At 39.7% G+C, this 19,893-nt stretch overlaps 1 long non-coding RNA gene across 1 annotated transcript; it reads right to left on the bottom strand.

Moving 5' to 3' along the window:
• Window positions 1-9,278: 9,278 nt before the first annotated feature.
• LOC131237046 (uncharacterized) lies at window positions 9,279-11,158 on the bottom strand. Its single transcript, XR_009166992.1, has 3 exons — window positions 10,499-11,158; window positions 9,503-10,453; window positions 9,279-9,389 (listed from the first exon to the last, which is right to left on the bottom strand). It is a non-coding gene; the product is annotated as an uncharacterized LOC131237046 (long non-coding RNA).
• Window positions 11,159-19,893: the final 8,735 nt, after the last annotated feature.

Below are 19,893 nucleotides of genomic sequence, written 5' to 3'. Positions count from 1 at the left end.
TAAAGTTGATTTAATAATTAAATTCAAACCCCTGAAAATATATTATGCATAGTTACCTTTGGATTTTGGGGATTATAAATTCAAGGTGCCAAACTTAGCTAGAAGATCCCAATATACAGGAATCTGAAATCTAAGGGACCTCCAAATCCAAGGGATTATAAAAAATCAGGGATTCTAAATCCAAAAAGGTCCAAATCCAAGGAGGTCCATTCTCTACAAGATCCTTACGGTGCGGTCTGCTTGAGGTATGGATCGGCCTAATATTTGGGCCCAACGGCTAAAATGATCAGGAGAAATGGATGGAGGGTGTGGATTAGACACATACATCATGGTGGGACCCATGAGTGGGGACCCCACCCCCACGTTGTTGTTGGTAGCGCCTGGGAGGTGAGGATGGTTCCCAACCCCCCACTGTTCCTTGTGGTATGGCTCACTTGGGATCTAGATCGGCCTCATTTTTGTGCTCAATGCCTTAAATGATCTAGGGAGTCGGATGGACAACGTGGATGATATATATACATCAAGGTGGGACCCACGACTAGGCCCACTTGGTAGCCTTCCAAAATCCAGGCAGCGTACGTTACTGGGCAGCAGCATCTCTGTACGTTGTTTGCATCCAACGGCAGCAATTGCTGCCCCCCCCCCCCCCCCGTCTTTGTTGATTTAAGGGGTGGTGGAGCCTACGTAGAAAATCTACTCCGTCCATCATATTGGCCAGCTCATGGTGGGGCCAAGGAGCTTTTGATCAACCCAATCTTTTTGTTTTTCCACCATCCAAATCTTTGTGGTCTAATCAATAGGTTGGATGGGAAATAAACATCACGGTAGGCTACACAAGGTGGTCCACACTGTGATAGCATGCGGGGCACACTCTCCAGCAGCGTTGCCCACTTGTAGGCCCCACAATACTATAAACTTTAGAAAAGAAGAGGAACAACGGAAGATTCCTATGATTGAGTGGGCCCTCGCCACTATGGGGCCCTCCATACTCAACTTTATATACATCAGGGTGGGTCCCACCCTTATGGGCCCACAAAAATGAGATAGCACAAGGAAAATGGGGATTTTCATCCTCCCTTGCATTCACGGTAAAGATGGATGGTTGTAACGATTTGGATCGGCGATCGAACGGCCCACCAAGCTTCTCTCCACTCTTAATCTCCTCTAATATCTCTTTTCTTTTCTCTCTTCCTCTTAACCTCTTGATCTTTCCCCAATTCTCTCCCATTTAGTCTCTTTCTTTTCTCCCCCTCTAATTATTCTATAATCTTTCTTTCTTTTCTCTTCATTTTTTTCTCCCCTTTCTATTTTATTTCTTTCCTTAACTACAAATGGAGAATATGTATGGGGCTTATGGCTCTTGGGATTGTATTAGAGATATAGAGGAAATGGTGGAAACAATGAATGGTAGGATGGGGAGAGCCAAAAGAGGGAAGGAGAGAGAGGAGTGGGCTAGCATGATAAAGGGATGGGCTAGGCATGGGTTGCTTGGACTTTGGGAGGAATAGGCATGGGGTGTGTTGACTATAGTAGTGTGAGGGTATGGGTAGTAGGGGTATATTGGAAAACATAAGTTGCAGGTAAGGTAAAGTAGGGACAATTTAGGTCTTTTGGTTAAGGGATAGTTTGGGTGGTATGTGTGAGAGTGTGAGGGTAGAATAAGAATTTTTGAATGTTAACTATTAGAGATTCTCTTCTAGATTTATTGCAAGTGGGCCCCACTCGCCACATATTCGTGCACCAAAAAGCACACATGCCTCGATTTATGCACACATATGCAATTCTCAAACCAGGTATTGAAATGGGGCGCATCGCATGACATTGGAATTGTATCACCCACGTGGTCGCTAGGGTACAAATCTCGCGGTGTTGTGGTACTAAAGTAGGAATGTGATCAAAATTTGTTGATTTAGTCTGCCTACAACATGCCGGTGCCGAAATTGAAGCGTATGATCAATTATCGAGGTACAAGTCTTACCAAAAAGTTTAACATGCCACAATATAAAGTCTAAAAAAAGTCTCACATATAGCTTTTTCAAGGTTTCTCGTGAGTCGATTTATACAAGTACTTATATTCTTGTAAAAGAATGAGAGAGAGAGAATACCTCTGCGTCGAGAGGGTTTTTGCCCTTTTGGCATAGTTAGCCTCAACAGTCTTGTCAGCTTGCTTCGTCACTCACTAGTTGTAAAAAGATGAAGAAAAAAGGAAACAAATGAAGAAGAAGAAAAGGAATGAGTGGGATTGGATGAGGAGACCCACGCTCGCTGGAGTTCTAAGATTCTATATCACTTGTAGTTGCTGGTTGCCGGTCGAGATGGTGAAGAGAGAGAGATAGAGAATAGGGTTTTTTCTTTGGGAAGAAAGGGAAAGGAATGGATGATGAATGAGGATCGAGTAGGGTCAGGGTTTTGGGAATAATCACGGGGGGGGGGGAAGTTAAGTCGAGGTCGAGCCAAGTCGAGTCGAGTGACCCAGTGCTTGACCTCAACTCGTTTTTTGACTTAAGATCCTAAATACAACTCGCCTTGACGCGTCCCACTGAGTCAAGGCAAGTCATGTTGAGTATGTTTCGAGTCGAGTCGAGTAGTTTCTCGAGTTAACTCGGTTCATGACTAGCTCTACGTCACGTGATATGGTTAAACACCTATTATGTTAAAGATGGTACCAGCGGACCGGTAAGAAGTTCCTACATTGGGATACTAGGTGGGGCCAACTTGGATGTCTGTGAGAAATTCACCCATTCATCCGTTTTGCTAGATCATTTTAGGACATAAGACCAAAACTTAGGTGAATCTAAAACTCAAAGAGATTATACTAAAGGGACAATTGGGAAAAGAGTTTTCTGTCGTTAAAACCTTCTTGAGCTCCACCTTGATTTTTATATGCCATCCAAACCGTTTTCAAGACCACTCCCACTCGGATGAAAAAAAAAACAAAAAACTTAACCTGATACGAAACTTTTGTGGCCATATAAATGTTTCAATGGTGGTCACTAAATCTCTGCAACGGTTCTTTTGGTTCATCTGTTCAGTTTTCAGGTTAGACATACAGTGATGGTTTGGATATTCATACATCGAGTGCGCCGGTGTGGCGAGGCAACATTCGAGGGTATCCTAGAGATTTATTGTCCAGCGTTTCTGTTGCACTACAGACATCGTCTAAAGGATGATAAATCAATTTCAAGCCTAGTGAATTTCGTTGCGCCTCGACTCAAATAAGTTTTCTAAATTCTTATTTAAATTTCTAATTTTGTTTCAATTTCTTTTTACAAATTTTAAAATTCTGAATTTACATAATTACAAATTTATAAATTTAAAATTCCCATATAAAATTCATCTTATTTTCCATGTAGCATCTCGTGAAGTCTTACAAAAGGCTCACACAGTGTGTATTAACCCATTAGATGACACCTCGGATCTACTTACTGTGGTCTCATGGTGATGTATATGCCTTAAATCCACATTATCCAACCATTTTCAAAGCTCATTTTAGGGCATGATCCTAAATCTTAGGTGTACTACATACAGGAAACAATCGCAATTGAATCCACACCATTAAAAATTTCATCAAGTCCACCAAGTGTTTATATACCATCCAACCTGTTGATAAGGTCACAAAAACCTATATGAAGAGACCGCACAAATGTCATCTTAATCCAAAAGCATTTTTGACCCACGAGAAGTTTTTAATGGTCAATTACTTAGGGCGCGTTTGGATTCACGTATAGGATTGTTCTGCATTGTAAAGTCGTACGGAGACGATATTCGTGACACTGAAGCTCGGTTCCGTCCACATTGTCCTTAACAATTACACTATTTGGTTTTTAGTATATTTGTATATGTACACATTGTGGATTTCAGTGTCGATGTTTGGAAAATGAGGCTTTATCGTGTTTGGCAGTTTGTACTCATGAAGTACGACAAACTGTCTGGTGTAACGTGCAAACGTAATCATTGGAAATTCGTGAACGAAAACACACTATTTGGTGTAATTAATGTCCACACGTTATGTGGGCCACACCATGATATATTTGGGGGCCATAATAGTTTTGGATCAAGTTGATCACCACGATTTTCTCTTCATCTAAGCCTATATGACCTAATCAACAGATGGGATGTTTAAAAAATAAACAGTATAATGGGCCCTACATTGGATTTTAACGGTGGATATCCAATCATTATTGTTTTCATGTGGCGTGGTCCACCTGAGATTTATATCCCTCTGAATTTTGGAATCAATCCATAAAATGATCTTTAAAAACAGAAGAACAGAATGGATGAAAAAGGATGTTCCTGGTGGGGCCCATAGACCATGGCGGGTTCACATTCTTCTTAAAACTGGGTTTCATAACTAGTATGCAATGAAAGAATTAATGGAAATAATAAACAATACTAAATCTACCGAAGTATCTGACAAATTCTGATAAAATATGAAATAAAAAACACTTAATTTAAGAAGCATACGTTAACTTCAAGTCATCCATGCAAATGTGACAAAAAATAAGTTTGACAATTGTGCAAGTTCACAACATAACCCATCAACACAACAAAAGACATCTCCATGCATGATTTCTGCTTCCATTAGCTGGTGAGGCGTGTTAACCCTTCCTTATGATATCAGAGTTGAAACAATCCAATTGAGTACTATATATATAAGTGTGGACACTGAAAATCGGTGCCCACGCTGATTGATATTTTTTGGTTTTGATGGAGGTGGACACGTAAGGTCGGAGAAATCTGAAGATTCTCCTACCTAGATTGACTCCTGATTTGCGATCCGGGATTCTGGGTAAGGGATCTCGGTTACAAAGAGGGAAGGGGTTAGGCATCCTCTCTACCCGTACAGATGTATGATCCTTACTTAGTATGGAAAAATGATCTCAAGGGATGATGGATGCTGTGATCGAGATGGGATTAGGTACATACGCGGATTTCTGATGTAGCAAGATCCGAGATTTCGGTAAGCCACAGAGCATACGTCCAACGTCGTGTTTAGAAGGCAGAAGTGATGATACTTATGCAAAGAGGTAAGAAAAACGGACTAGATCACTAGGAATTTCTGATGTGATAGGCTCCGATGTACGGCAAGTCACAGTGCATACGTTCATTAGAGATCTAAAGAAGCAGGGAGGTTGAGAAGGGAATAGATATCATGATGAATGCTTGTATATAAATCTTTGGCTCGATCTTGAGTAAGCTAAGACATGGACTGCACCATGATCAATCTGGGCTAGGTTTGGACGAGTTGGAGAGGTCAAGAGGAAGGGCAAAAAGGTAGTGGCTTGAAAGGTTAGAACTCTGAAGGCTTGGGAGCTCCTTCCCTTTCCCTTACTCTCTTTCTCTCTTACTCTCTTTAAGCTTAAAGGGAGAAGTGGCTTGTTGGAGATGTTGAAATGAGAAGAGGAGAGGGTTATTTGTAGCCTTCTCCAATGGCAATGTGGTAATTTTAGATTTTAGGAGGGGTAAATGCTGATGTGGCAAGAGGTGATTGGTTGGAGAGAGAGAGGCACCACGTGGCATGCTCTCATTGGCTGATAGGGTTGGTAAAAGGGTAAATAAGCTCGGATTGGGATGTAATTTCAGGAGAAAGTTGACTTTCGGATGATGGGACAGCTGTCCTCAGATGTCCACACGCGGGCCGCGATCGAAGGTACTCCGAGTGCCACCGTCGATAGTTAGATTACCGCCTGGGTCGTGCTCGGGCCGGGCCTAAGCGTGTGGGCTTTGCTTGATGTGCGGGTTCAACCAGTGGTCTCCTTTTGGGGTTTTTGCGGCTCAGATAGGTGGGCTTAGGTTCAGGTAAAGGTTTCTAGTCAGGGTATAGGATACAGACAGGGCTGTGTGTGGATTGAACGGTTTGGATTATGGTTTTTAGTTATGGGTTGGCAATTTTGGGGTTTTAAGGATGATTTGTTAGATATAAGCTGGGATTGGGTTCGGGATATAATAATGATTCATGGACTGTCTTAGCCTTCTCGAGATATTAGCTTAGGTGGGGTGTCTACAATAAGCAACACCCCTATCATAACTTTCAAGAGAGCATTTATAATTCCAGATGAATCATAATCTCCTATCACATCCGGTATGGTGGCTTCGGATATGTGCACCCCAACAATATCTTGTTCAATTATAACTGAACCTCGATGTAATGCCCTAAAGATCGGGGGTCGAGCAAAGCTCAACTTCTGAGTTCCAACGCATCACTTACGCAACATAGATAATAATGTTTAAATGTTGTCCATATTAGTGGATTTAACATGAGTGAGATTACACTAAATCAATATATCATACTCCAGAGTTAATGTAATTAAGCAGAAGACTGAACTAAATATATAAAGTATATACATGTTTCATAACCTCTAGAGTATGAACGTGCCATCAGGTTGAATATATATACATAATTTGTTTCAAGTTATACAAAATAACAAAATGTGAATGTTCCACTGATCCTATATCCCTGTAATATCGACGACGCAGTTCTAGGTCTACACAGACCCACCTGAGAGCTGAACGTAAGAGAACTCCTCCTCGTCAAAGAAGTCTGGCTCCGTCATGTAAACCTCATCGCAACCTGCATCTAAATCAGAGTCTGGTTGGTGTTTTAAAATACCGTCCCAGAGTGAGAGTGAGTGATCAACTCAGTGGTACTATAAGGCAAATGTTAACATGTTATCAATTCAATCAAGTAGTAATGATAAACCAATACAACAATCACTTCCTAATTACTCTCGTTAATGCAAGAATGTTATGCTGTAATGATGTATGCCCTCTCCTGCACTCCTTCAGCAACTTCATCTCACGGTCGCGCATGGCAAACTCCTTAAACGTGCGCTTCCTTGCCAAAGCACATGCAATGCGATGCATGGTCGTGTTAGCCAATACTTAATTAGGCTTATTCATATAGCAGATTCGGAAAGCTAAGGTACCTCCCTTTATATCATTAACCTAAACAGAGATCCATCTAGGGTTGTCAATCCTAGTTAATCACATACGATAGGCAAGTTGTAGGGCGTCACCCCTAACGAAAGCAGTGGACAGGTAAGTTGAATTGATTATACTCGAGGTCACTACGGGAGGCTTGTCACCTGAACGTAGGCCGACAGCTTGAATACAGTGTCCCATACACCACCATATTTTTCTCACAAGTTTGGGTTGCTCACTGATCACTACGGGGAGGCTCGTCACCCCAGCGTAGGTCGATAGCTCGACCACAGTGTCTTATACACCACCATGCCCGGCCCATGATTCTTAGCGGATCTTGGTACCATGGTTAAACGGGCTTCACATTAGTAAGTGGTACCTTAGATTCAAGCAGTAGCGTCCACACATGGTAAACGCACAATAGGTCAATCGGGTTATTTGACAAGTGCGATTGGTACGAGCGCACGTGATCGACATGTAACGCATAAGCACTCCACGTGGCCTAACCACTGTTGACAATCAGCGTACGACTCGGATTCATCAAACGTATCTACTGTAGCGAAACTAGTTTGGCCACTCCATCAGGAACCGTTACCGATTGCCTGGACTACGTAGTAGTCCCAATCATACTCAAATGTAATAAGTAGTCACATGTGATAATCATAACCGTATTTAACAAACAATTCAAACAGAATTCTCATTTGAGCATTTTATCAAACACATTGAGCATGTTACTATACATACGCATTTCATCTATGAATCACATAGTAGCAATTTATATTACATGAAGGAAATAATAGATATGGATAAGGTAGTTGAGAATACTATCTCAACACCCTCATTAGAAGCGATTCAACAAACACTTTCTCATTCAGACATTTTATCAAACACTTAGATTACACATTACTACATACATGAACTAATTTAGTTACAGCATATATTATGGCAAATTCTTTCATAAAGGAGTTGTCATTCATACAACAAACAAATATTTTAGATTAGTATTCATAGCATGCACAAATAATAATTTCAATTTCTTTCAAACATTTCAACAAACACATGGCATGCATTATATATTCACATAGTTCACACACATATATAATTTATTGAATGTATCGTAACTAAGATCATATGGCAGCAATCATGTCAGACATAAATCATTGCTGACATTGAAAGCCTTGAAAACCATAACCTAAATGTTTATAGTCCGCACCTTTCGTCGGTTTGCTCATTACGAACTTGGTTCGTATACTACGTTCTTGTTTACAGCACAACGGCTACCTAAATCATGAAATAGGTTAGCTATTTTGTCGATTCCTCTATTTGGATTCGTAAAATGAAATTAGGGTTAGGATTTCTTACCTAAATCGGAGTTGGAATGACCCGTGTAGCTAGATGTAGAGGTGATTTAGTGCGTGTAGTCATAAGAGAGGAACGCCGCCTCAATCTCCCAGACTCTCACTCTTCTCCTCACACTTTTCTCCTCTTTTCTCTCTTCTCTCACCTAGGGTTTGAGCAAATTCGTATGAGAGAGGGGTGAGGTGGTTTAAGTGCCTTATATAGGTTCAAAAGTGATGTCAATGGCCCGAGGGCCATGGTATACTTAGGTTATAGCCAAAAGGCATCTGTTTCAAGTAAACGGAGCTCATCTGGAGGTCCATTATTTGTCTATATCGCAGAGTAAGTTCCCTAACAGTGGATCTAGGCCAGGTTATGACTTCGGCCCCGTTGGATTAGTGGATCAACCGTGGAGGACCCGTATCAGTTCGACGGTCATCGTCACTCTATCAGGGCCACAAGTATATCAATATGTGTAGGAAAATTTTCTTGATCCACAGATAAAGTTTGGTCGGAAACTGAAGGTCTGAAGTCTTCAATTTCGCCTGCAAGCGAAGGACCCAATTCACTTAAGTTTTGGTTTATTTCCTAAAGATATTCGTGTTTCTCACACACTTCGCTCGAGGCTCAAGTTATGCGTTTCTGGATACTATTTGGGCTCGATTCCTGTGATGGTTGTCAAGCCCAATAAGGCGGTCATAACCTTATAGTTTCACGGTCATCGGACTTTCGACGTGCGGTCCAGGTCCGATACAGAGTTTTAATGTGCTCTTGAGAGCAACTGGGTTTTGGGATGGGTTTTGGGATTTCCCCTAGGTTCTTAAGTAATGTTGAGCTAGCGATTTCAAGGGTTTTGGATCTTGTTGTTCGTATAGATAATGGTTCAAGCTAATCCACCGATTAACTTGTTTAATACTTAATTAATTTTCGCCTAATTTCCACAGTATTCGGTCTTTAAGGATTTCTACCTGAGGTGGTACTCGGGTCTTCGTATGGATTTTTTCGAGACGTTACACCCAAGCACTCGGAGCTTCAGACACGAATCTCCTGGAAGGTCCCTCATGACGAATTCCTCCTAAGTTGTCTTTACTTACAGGGATGCTGAACGATGATGATATCTGCCTTGTGGCCTACAGTCATCATAACAGGAAAAAAATTCCTATCACTGAAATGATTTAGAAAACAGTGGAAGAAAAATTACACATCCCTTCTTCCTTCCAAAATTATGAAGATTATACCATACCTGAAAATTATCCCAAGTTGTCGCAGCCTTATCGTATGACCTATACGATTGGTGTTTACATCCATGGTATCGATCAACCTACACACGAGCATCCTCTCACCTGTCATATAGGCCTGGAGCTCTGCCCACAAAGACCACATAATATTTTCCCATATGTTCTTGAAAAAAATTCAACATGAGACGTACTTAATAAGAAGTGACTGTAGTAAAACACAACAAACTAGTCAATCGAAACTGTTAGTATATATTACAAAATAGGATGAAATCTGATATTTCCCTACTGTGACAAGAAGTGATAAATACATTTGTAGTCTCACCTCATTAGTAAATTTCAATTAGTGATAAATTAACATTCAATTCCATGAAATTATGGAATCTGATATTTTCCTGCTGTGACAAGAATATGCTTACCCTGTTTTTGAATATATGCTTTATACAAGTTCAATGATCAGGAGATATATTTTTAGCCGTTCAGAAAACAAAACAAAAAAACATCACGTATCATCAGAAGCTTCACATTAAAATGAACATAACAACCTAGATTGATATGATATGATGAAGATTCAAACAACCGGTTAGTCAGACTAATCAAATAACCACAACTTCCACGATGTATTAGTCGACCGCGCATGTGTTCAGAGACAGATACTCTATTGTACCTGCACTTATTAAATTCATAATACTCCCATTTTAGTTAGATCACGGAGAAAACAGATTACGAAGCAACATATATTATAGATGGTGTGATCATCAGTTAGGAAAGTATGTAGAAGAACCATAGAGCAGAGTGTTGGGTACTTATGAAGCACTTAATCTATCCAACCGAAATCCACTTCAAAATATACACAAACAAAGAAAAAAAAGAGTTTAGTTGTTTAAAAATCCTCGTCCAGCCAAGCCAACAATATTTCAAACAGGGGCATTGCAGTCGAGGAGCTTCTGCACCCACTCCTTTCTCATCTTATGCCCCATTTTGATGAAAAAACTTGCACTAACAATATCTTCCTACAATAGGTGAGTAGCCCAGACCTGATCCTCATGGCTGAGACCACCTACTTTCTCTAGTATGCCCAACAACTTTTGGAGTCGGCTTGTAGTCTTGCCCTGTGCTATAGTAATGGTTAGGGTCCTGACAGCCTCAGCCATTTCGCCCATCTTGTTGCCAATGGGGTCACTCGGCTTACCCCTTCGTTGTCGGGGCATGCCAGTAGCGGTGCTTTGACTGTTTCTAGACCCTCTTGAGGTCTCCATAGGGCCTTTATTAACCCTTTTTGACCGTTGCTGTGATTCGTCATCGAGACGACACGCCAAACTACTATCTTAGTCATCCTCATCATCTGAAGAAAGACGAATAGTTTCAGTACCATTTTCATCAGAATCATCGTTTGAATCGACCTCATCTCTTTGGCGGTGTCTACCGGAGAGTGGTGAAGAGTACTCGGTACTGGCAAATGAGCCATGGGCACAATCACTCCCAAACATAAATATCAAGTCACTATATATATCGATGCATTATCCACGTACACTCTCGGTGTATGGGTGAGACTGTAAAATCAGATTAGTAAGTTAGCACGGCTGAAACTATATTAACACCTTTGCATAGAAAAAAAATCACAATAATGTCCCAGGATTTAGATTTTCAAAAATATGAATGTTATTTACCGCAATGTACGCATCCCAAACATCATCTGTAGCGACAATCATTTTCAGGTCAGCATCCCAGCCAAAGCCACTTGCATTCAACATATCCTTCACTGCCCAATAGAAGCTCTTCAATGTGCGTAGTTGGTTAGAAATATGTTTATTCTCTAACTCGACTCCACATCTATCAAAGATTTCAGTGATTGTCGCCTTATAAACTTCTGGCTTAAAACCAATATCAGTTTTTTGACCAAGATTAACTTACTCGACTAATGCATCAACTAATGCATTATCCATTGGATTGGACCACTGAATGCGGGCTGACTTCTTACTTTTTGTAGTCCTTCGAGTGTGGGCAGTCGGACATGCTGGTAATGGAGCTTTCAGTGATGTTGTTGTGCTTTTCTTAGTTGGGTTACCAAATATTGTACTCGGTGATGCCACAGTCTTTTCGGATGACCCTGTACACTTTGAAGGGGATGCAGTCTCATTCTTATCTCTTGAAACCTTCTACAAGCTCTGTAAGAAATTCATAATACCTACGCAGCAGTAACAGTCAATGGAAATATAATCTTATGAACCAACATAAGACAGTTAATTAGAAGATGAGGTACATTCGTAAGATTAAATAATACCTCAAAGAGTAATAGAACATAAATTTTGGCATATAATGAAATGCATGCAAAGAGTCTATAAATTAAACCAAACTAACATCTTAAGACCAAATTATCCATGTTTAAAATTCTGCTGTTACACAAACAACTCAATACATCAAATGAAAAGAAGAAATTAATGTCGCTGCCGCGTACGAGGAAGACTGCCATTCCACATCCTCTTCGCAATCTCGTCCCTCTTTGTAACATCCCTCCTTTTCTTTTCAACGGTAGGTACCCTAAACCCCATTGTTTCTTACGGTGTGGCCCACTTGAGCTTTAAATCAGTCTCATTTTTGGGCCCATGTCCTAACGGAGTGGATCTGCCTTGTCGCCTATATAGGGCCCACGATAAAAAAAAGAGAGAAGAAAGTGATGTGCTGATGCACGTCACTACTCTCACGTATCCAACCCACCTAGAGATTCTCCTTCTCCTTCTTTTTCTCCATTCTCCGCAACAGCCGCACCAACTACATCCCTACCCATCTCCCTGTCCATCATGGCTGGCCCCTCATTCAAATATGAACCATCCATCTAACCAAGTTGTGGTGGAAACCCAAAGCTCAACTGTTTGATGCTCTGAAACTCCATGTGAGGACCACTCAAACCACCGATCAACCTCATTTTTAAGCTCTCATCCTCAACTAAAGTGCCGAACCTGTTGAATAGTTTAGATTTCTTTTCAAACCATCTTAGTAGACCCCACACAACTTTTATTATACAGTTATAGTCCACAAATAACCCACGACTATTATAGAGTCCGCTCGAAACGAAATCCTTCTGCTTCCACAATCCACGTTCACCTTCAATGAAACCGACACTCAAAATAATGACATTGGCGTCAACTTTCCTTGTGCTACAAAAATTCTAGAGCCGTGTTTTTTTAAAGATATATGTGTATGTCCATTGAGACTTCAGATAGCCTCCATTATGAGAAAGAGATCAGAGATAGAAATAAAAAGAAAAATGAGAGAAAATGAATCATTGAGAGGAAAAGATAGTCAAGCGTTCCGAGTCGCTTGACTCATTATTTTATCTCATTTGAGTTGTTATTCCAGCATATTTTGGACAAGATTAGAAGAATGAATCAGAAGAAAAAGCTAGAGGAAATGAGAAGAAAATAAAGAAGGAAGAAAGAGAAGTAAACAATTTCATTGAGTTAACTCAGCGAGTCAACCCGATGACCCGCTGGCCTGATCGTCCGACCTGATTACATATTTCAACTTCGAGCCATTTATCAGCTAAGTTTCTATATCCATCCTTTAATTTTATACGTTAGAGTAGCCTTGATTCGAGTCGACTCACCGAGTCAACTCAGTGATTTAACGTGGTATATTTCTTATATTTTAAATATTAGATAATTAGAAATCTTAGTATAAGTCTTAATAAATCAGCATGTATGATTTGTGTAGGGACGCAATCGTTTTACATTGAAAACATTTACCGAGTGATACTAGTTTAAATGCGTCAAATTGAGTTAATGAGAAATCAGATTCAGACCATCCACATGTAGAATCCATCACTACATCAAATCTATCACTCTAAATTAGGTAGGTGATCTTCCCTGTTGAAAATTTTAAGTTAACATATCTTTGATTATTTATTATGTATTAAATTTATTTGATCATTGTCATTAGTTGCATATTATTTTATTTGATTTCTTGGTTGCATATTGTAGAGATAATTTATTTGAGTTGTTAATTGACTTTATTTTATTTATCGTGACGTGCTTAAATTACAATTATTTTCTTATTATTACATGATAAAAAATATATTTTAATTTACGGGTGCTCTGCCCCAAAAGGATCACCATGTTATTTGTTTATGGGTGCTCTGCCCAGGGTCATTTCTTAAAGGATCGGCATGGTACTAGTGCTCTGCGCAGGGTCATACCCGAAAGGATTGGCACGGGTGCTTTACCCTAGGCGATTCCCTAAAATGATCAACACACACGGGTGCTCTGCCCTGCGTATGTACCCTAAAAGTTTATTCACCAGGTGCTCTTCCGAGGGTCATTCCCTAAAAGGATCAACATCGGTGCTCTGCCGAGGGTCATTCCTTAAAAGGATTAACACCGGTGCTTTGCCGAGGGTTATTCCCTAAAAGGATCAACACACACAGGTGCTCTGCCCTGGATTGAATCAGAAAGGATTTTAGATGACTGTAATATCTTATTTTGTTATTATGAAAAATAATTTATTATTGTTGTCATGTAAAATGCCGATTCAATACTTGTAATTAATCCTATTTAATTTATTGAGTTGTATTGGTGTTAAAGTGAAATTTCAATTTTGGGAATGATTTGACCTTAGAGCCATCGTGCTCATACCTGTATAGACTGTTTTGTCGGGTTTGTACATGAAGAACTGGTTGGACAAGATTGAAGACTTTTTTCCTTATTTATTTAGAAATTAATTAGAACTTAATGTATGTTGTTATTAATTATTATTTTTTATGTCAATGTAATTAAAGATTTAAGGATTGATTAGTGGATGTTATTTAATGATAGTTACTTTGACCCCCTTTAGTTGCTCTTATTGCTTTGAAAATGCATGAAATAATGTGGGTTGCGATATATATTTTATTTAAATACAAATCATAGTCCTGAAATTCGGGTTTGGACCTGGCCAACTCGGGTTCCAATTTTCGGGGCATGACACTCTTTTTTGCCCATTCCTCTCTCGCGCGGTCTGTCACACGAGACAATGCGTGATCTTCATCAGCATTTGTACGTCTATAGGGAATGACGAATTTTTCTCAGAATTATCTACACTATCCTCAACTACTTCAGAAAATCCATCTTCACTACAAACACGGATGAGGTTGTGCACAACACAGGAAGCTATAACAATTTTTACTTGTGTTATAAAGTTGAACTGTGGTGCTATACGCAGTTTATGAAATTAGCCTTTTAAAAGGCCGAAACATTGTTCAATGATATTTCGCAATTGGGCAAGACGATAATTAAAGAGTTATTTCTTATTAGCAGACTTCCTTTCTGCACGAAATTTATTCAAATAATATCGAACACCTCGTTAAGGTGCCATAAATCTTGAAGAATGGGCATATCCAGCATTTACAATATAATATTTTCCTATACAAAGAAATATATGAATATTAAGCATGTGAACAATCGCATGCTACATATTTAGATGAATCAGCAACAGTCATTCTTTACCATGAGGAACAAGAAAACAATCAGGGCAATGAGTTAATGCATTTTGCAAAACATAAGCATCGGAGGCAAAACCATCCCAACTCGCTAGTACATATACGAATTTCATATCGAATGTACATGTTGCCATTACATTCTAGGACGAAACCTTTTCGATTTCGAAAGGTTGGACTTGCTTCTTTTGACAAATAGGTTAGTATGTGGGTGTTATCGAGTGCCCCAATGCAGTTCTACAAGCAACATTCATTTGAGTTTTATGTTGGTATTAAGTAAATAACAATTTAATTGTATCATAATTTTAAATTCTCAGATTATTATACCTGAAAATAGGGGCTCTACATTGAATTATCGGATATCTCTTTTGGAGTATGTAACTCAAGGAACTTTACATATCTCGGATAAATAGCAATTACAACATCAAGAACTCTATTGAAGTGTCGACTCATGATTTTTCTAGATCGTGAAAACCGATGACCAATGGCACAGTTTCGTACATTGTGGCTAATAGTATGCAAGAACACGATGAATTGTTTCTCTAAACTGTATCTCCTTGTATCAGACAACAAATTCTTATCTTTTAACAAAGAATATAACTTATTAAAAAATTTATCACGACCCATTCTTAGTTGTGCAAGACAGTCAACATTGCTCTTTTTTATGTTTCCATTAACAAATCTATTTCTATATACGTGACAAAGTCGAGACAACGATTTCATACAATAACAGCGATAATATTCAGCAACTTTCATAATACATGCAGATGCTACAATTGTGGTTAATGCAGCTGCTATTTCATTCTCATTCTAATTACTATTGAAGGACTCCTCCCAGATAGAGTCACCACTATGAGACCCTATGACTGAAATGGGGAACTGACCTGTTACTTTGCGTTTAGAGGTTCAAATAACATCATAATTCGAAATGTACAGTAAGGTAAGAACATATACGCAGGGTTTATATTAAATACATTACATGAATTATAAACATAATTGAAAATATATCAGAGATCAATTTCCTTGAAGAACATGAAAACCATTCTAAGTCAAACATAACACATGATACAGTCGAGTGTAATAATGTCATGAGTAAGAGACAGTAATTAGGTAAGCAACATAAGTAATACCAAATTCAAAAGATTAGCAGATTAGTAATAGGTACCACAACTTTTAGGATAAGCTGACCAGTAAACCACGCACCTGTTAACATTGTTATAATGGAAAGAACTGATTACTATAAGGATCAACACCTATTTGAGACTTGATTACATGAAACAACTACAATTAGACCTCATTAATGTAGAAATCATCGTTCAATATGGAAGAAGCAATATGATCCTGAAGTATATTCACATTACAGGGTAAACCTTTGAAAATATATGAAAATATTTCAAAGTTCAACATAAACACTAATTATTTCTTAACACTAACAATATATCAGAGCAAACAATGCTTTCATAGGCTTATCGTATATGAAACTTTTAAAATGCGAACATGGATGATCCTTTAAAAAACACTGAAAACTTGAGAATGAAATATTACCTCGCCTGTCCAAGAGCACCTGGACTCACAGGAAACCTCAGAAATATTTCAGAAAAACGGTTAATGTGAGAGAGAAAGAAAGAGAAGATTTTCTTATATAGTCATTCCCGAAATGGTTTTGACGATCAGGCTAAATCATTACTTCTAGTCTCATTGACATACAAAAGTTATGTCGCATGTGTCGGGAGGTGAATCCATCTCCTAGCAGATACACAGTAATGTCACAAAGATACACCTGCAGAGAAAATCCAATTCGAATGTATTGCGTGGGTTCCCCCTTCGTAGAGTGAAGAGGAAAGCTGGTGGGTACAACCTTATAAGATGCATCTACAAAACTTGGGCGTTTCATGGAGTATATAGGGATATGGAGAAGGAACATGGAGGGGATAAGATCCATCCCAGAAATCAATGGATACTCTCTTCCCGATACACGCAATCACGTTTTAAATGCCACACGCTATAAAAGAAACTATACGCAATACCTGACTTCTCATAATTAGTCACAAGATTGTTCTAATGGGTGAAAGGAGGATGAGATAAGGGCAATCTTCATGAAGACACGACAATCTAGTTGTGGATAATGGACCTCATAACAATCACGAAGGACGAACATGTAATATCGCTGGAGAACGTCTCCGATCTAATGGCCGCAGGATGATCTTCTCTATCGTTGACTATGAGGACGAAGAGAAGCCGTCAAGGAGAGAGTAGCTGTGAAAAGTGGCCCGCAGAATCATCAGGTTGAGAGTGTTATTATTATTATTATTTTTTTCTGCTATGGCGGTGCAGTGCAATGATAGCACTGCACTACTCAATGCAATGTATTCTGACACGAGAGACGCGTGGAACACCAAAAATAGTTCGGCGACGTACTCAGGTGGGTCATGGACAATGGGTTTGAATTCGAATTCAAACAGTAATATTTATTATAAAAAACAATACTGTACAATTTGGGCCGTTCATCCAAACACGCACCTAATGTTTTCTGTACTAAAGTCCATCTAGATTTGGATTTGCTTCATTTCTTGGACCATGCCTTAAAAATGAGTTTTTGATACAGATAGACAGCGCGGATGTAGTCATATACATCAAGGTGGGCCACACAGTCAGGGTCCCACGCACTTCGGTGGATCCGGGGAAGCCGCGCTTAGTAGAAAGGTGTTTAAAAGTTGTTTGTCTCTGCCTGCGGCACATGTTATCCGCCACGTCAATATCCACCAAATCCACGTCAGAGCTCTTCTTTAGATGAACACCAACGTAATCGGATTACGTGCTGAGTTACTCAGTACCCTTGTATCGTACTGATTATACTCTGTTGGGCCACCATGGATGAATGTGTTTATCGACTCCGTTCATCCGTTTTTCCAGCTTATTCCAATTTTGAAGAAAATGAAAAGCTCAAGTGGACCACACCACAGGAAACATTGGGAATAATGATTTCCACCGTTGAAACCGTTCTAGGGCTCACAGTGATGTTTATTTGTCATCCAACTCTTTCATTAGATCAAAAAGACATGTATGAAGGGAAAAAACTAATATCATCTTGATCAAAAACTTCTGTGGCCCCAAGAATCTTTCAACAATAGACTGCCAATTCACACTTTTTCCTATGGTGTGGTTCACTTGAGCTTTTCATATGCATCACGTTGGGAAATAAGTCCTAAAATTACCTTTTAAAATGGATGGACGGAGTGGATAAAATAAATAAATCATAGTGGACCCCACTGAGTTACTCAGTACGCAATCCGCTTCCTAATCGAACGTATCGTAGTCAAGCCGTCGGCGAGAAAGAGAGAAATAGGAGGATGGAAGTGGAATTATATGATACACGTCGCCTCCATATTTATAGCGTGTACTCGGCCTTTTCAATTATGCTAAGCGGAGTATATGATTGGGTAATCCAGGCCATTGGTCTGTTGGTGACCCACCGTGGATGGGGCATGTCTTGAAAAACTTCGAGTTTGAAGGAGATCAGCTACCAATATTTTTGGTAGGCCACGTACTGAAACGTCTTATTAAGGATGATTTTGAGACGTAGTCCATCCAGGAAGGGTATAACAGATCAACGGTCTAAATTAACAACTGTGGGCCCATCTTGTCGAAATTAAAAACCCAGATATGCTGCAGCTTCTTACCACACCGTCTGAATCCCTCCATTATCAACAGACCATGGGCATTTTATCTAATCAATGTGGACCGTTGCTTATTTCTATAACATCCATCCATTTTGTTAGACCATTTTAGGGCACAAGCCCAAAAAAGAGGCAAATCCCAAGTTCAAGTGGACCATGCAACAGAAAACAATGAGGATCAAACACCTATCGTTGAAAACTTCCTGAGGGCACAGAAATTTTGGATCAAGCTGAAATTTGTGTTTTCCCTTCATCCCGGCCGTGTGACCTTATCAAACAGGCTGGATATCAAATAAACATTACAGTGGACCATAGGAAGGTTTCAACGGTGGGCGTCGCTGTCCCAGTTGTTTTTTGGCGTGGTCCACATGGCTTTGGATCGACCTTATTTTTTGGCTCATGCCCGAAAATGATCTGGACAAATGGATAACACATACATTGTGGTGGGCCCCACGGAACTTCCAATTTTATGGGGTTCGGATTAGGTGAGACCCCGGATCCTCCTAGATGGGTGGGACCCCTGACCGTGGGGCTCAGGGTGATGTCTGTACCTTAAATCCATACCGTCCAACCATTTTCAAAGCTCATTTTAGGGCATGTTCCCAAAAATAAAGCTGACTCAAATCTTGCGGACCACACCACATGAAACAGTTGCGATTGAATCCTGACCATTAAAAACTTCATGGATTCCAATGGAATGTTTATTTGCCATCCAACCTGTTGATAAGGTCACAAACACCTAGATGAAGAGACCACACAAATATCATCTTGATCCAAAGCTTTTGTGGCCCACAGGAAGTTTTTAATGGTCAATAATCACTGTTTCAAGTACCATGGTCCATCCGGAATTTGGAACTGCTTCATTTTTTGGATCATGCCCTAAAAATGAGCTTTCAATGCGGATGGACGCCGTGGATGCAGTCACATACATCATAGAGGGCCCCACAGTCAGGTGTCCCACCCACCTCGGGTGTCACCTAAGCCGCCCCGAATTTTAGGGAGGCAAATAGCCGTTGCGCACTGGTGAGCGGGGGAAATGTTCGCATGTGACAGATATCCCCAGATTTTTAAAATATCACGTTTTTTTTTTCCATTGCAGATTGATAATTATCACAATAATGACATGGGATTTTCAAAATTCCAGCAGAATTTTAACTTTTGCAGTTTAATTGGAAAATTATCACAATTTTAAAGCAAAAATTATCAAAAGTTAAAAAGGAATTCATTCCACACACACACACACACACACACA

Source organism: Magnolia sinica, chromosome 2 (assembly GCF_029962835.1).
Source record: "Magnolia sinica isolate HGM2019 chromosome 2, MsV1, whole genome shotgun sequence".
Taxonomy (NCBI): Eukaryota; Viridiplantae; Streptophyta; class Magnoliopsida; order Magnoliales; family Magnoliaceae; genus Magnolia; species Magnolia sinica.
The sequence above is the reverse complement of the archived record's forward strand: the minus strand, read 5'-3'. Positions and strand labels throughout refer to the sequence as shown.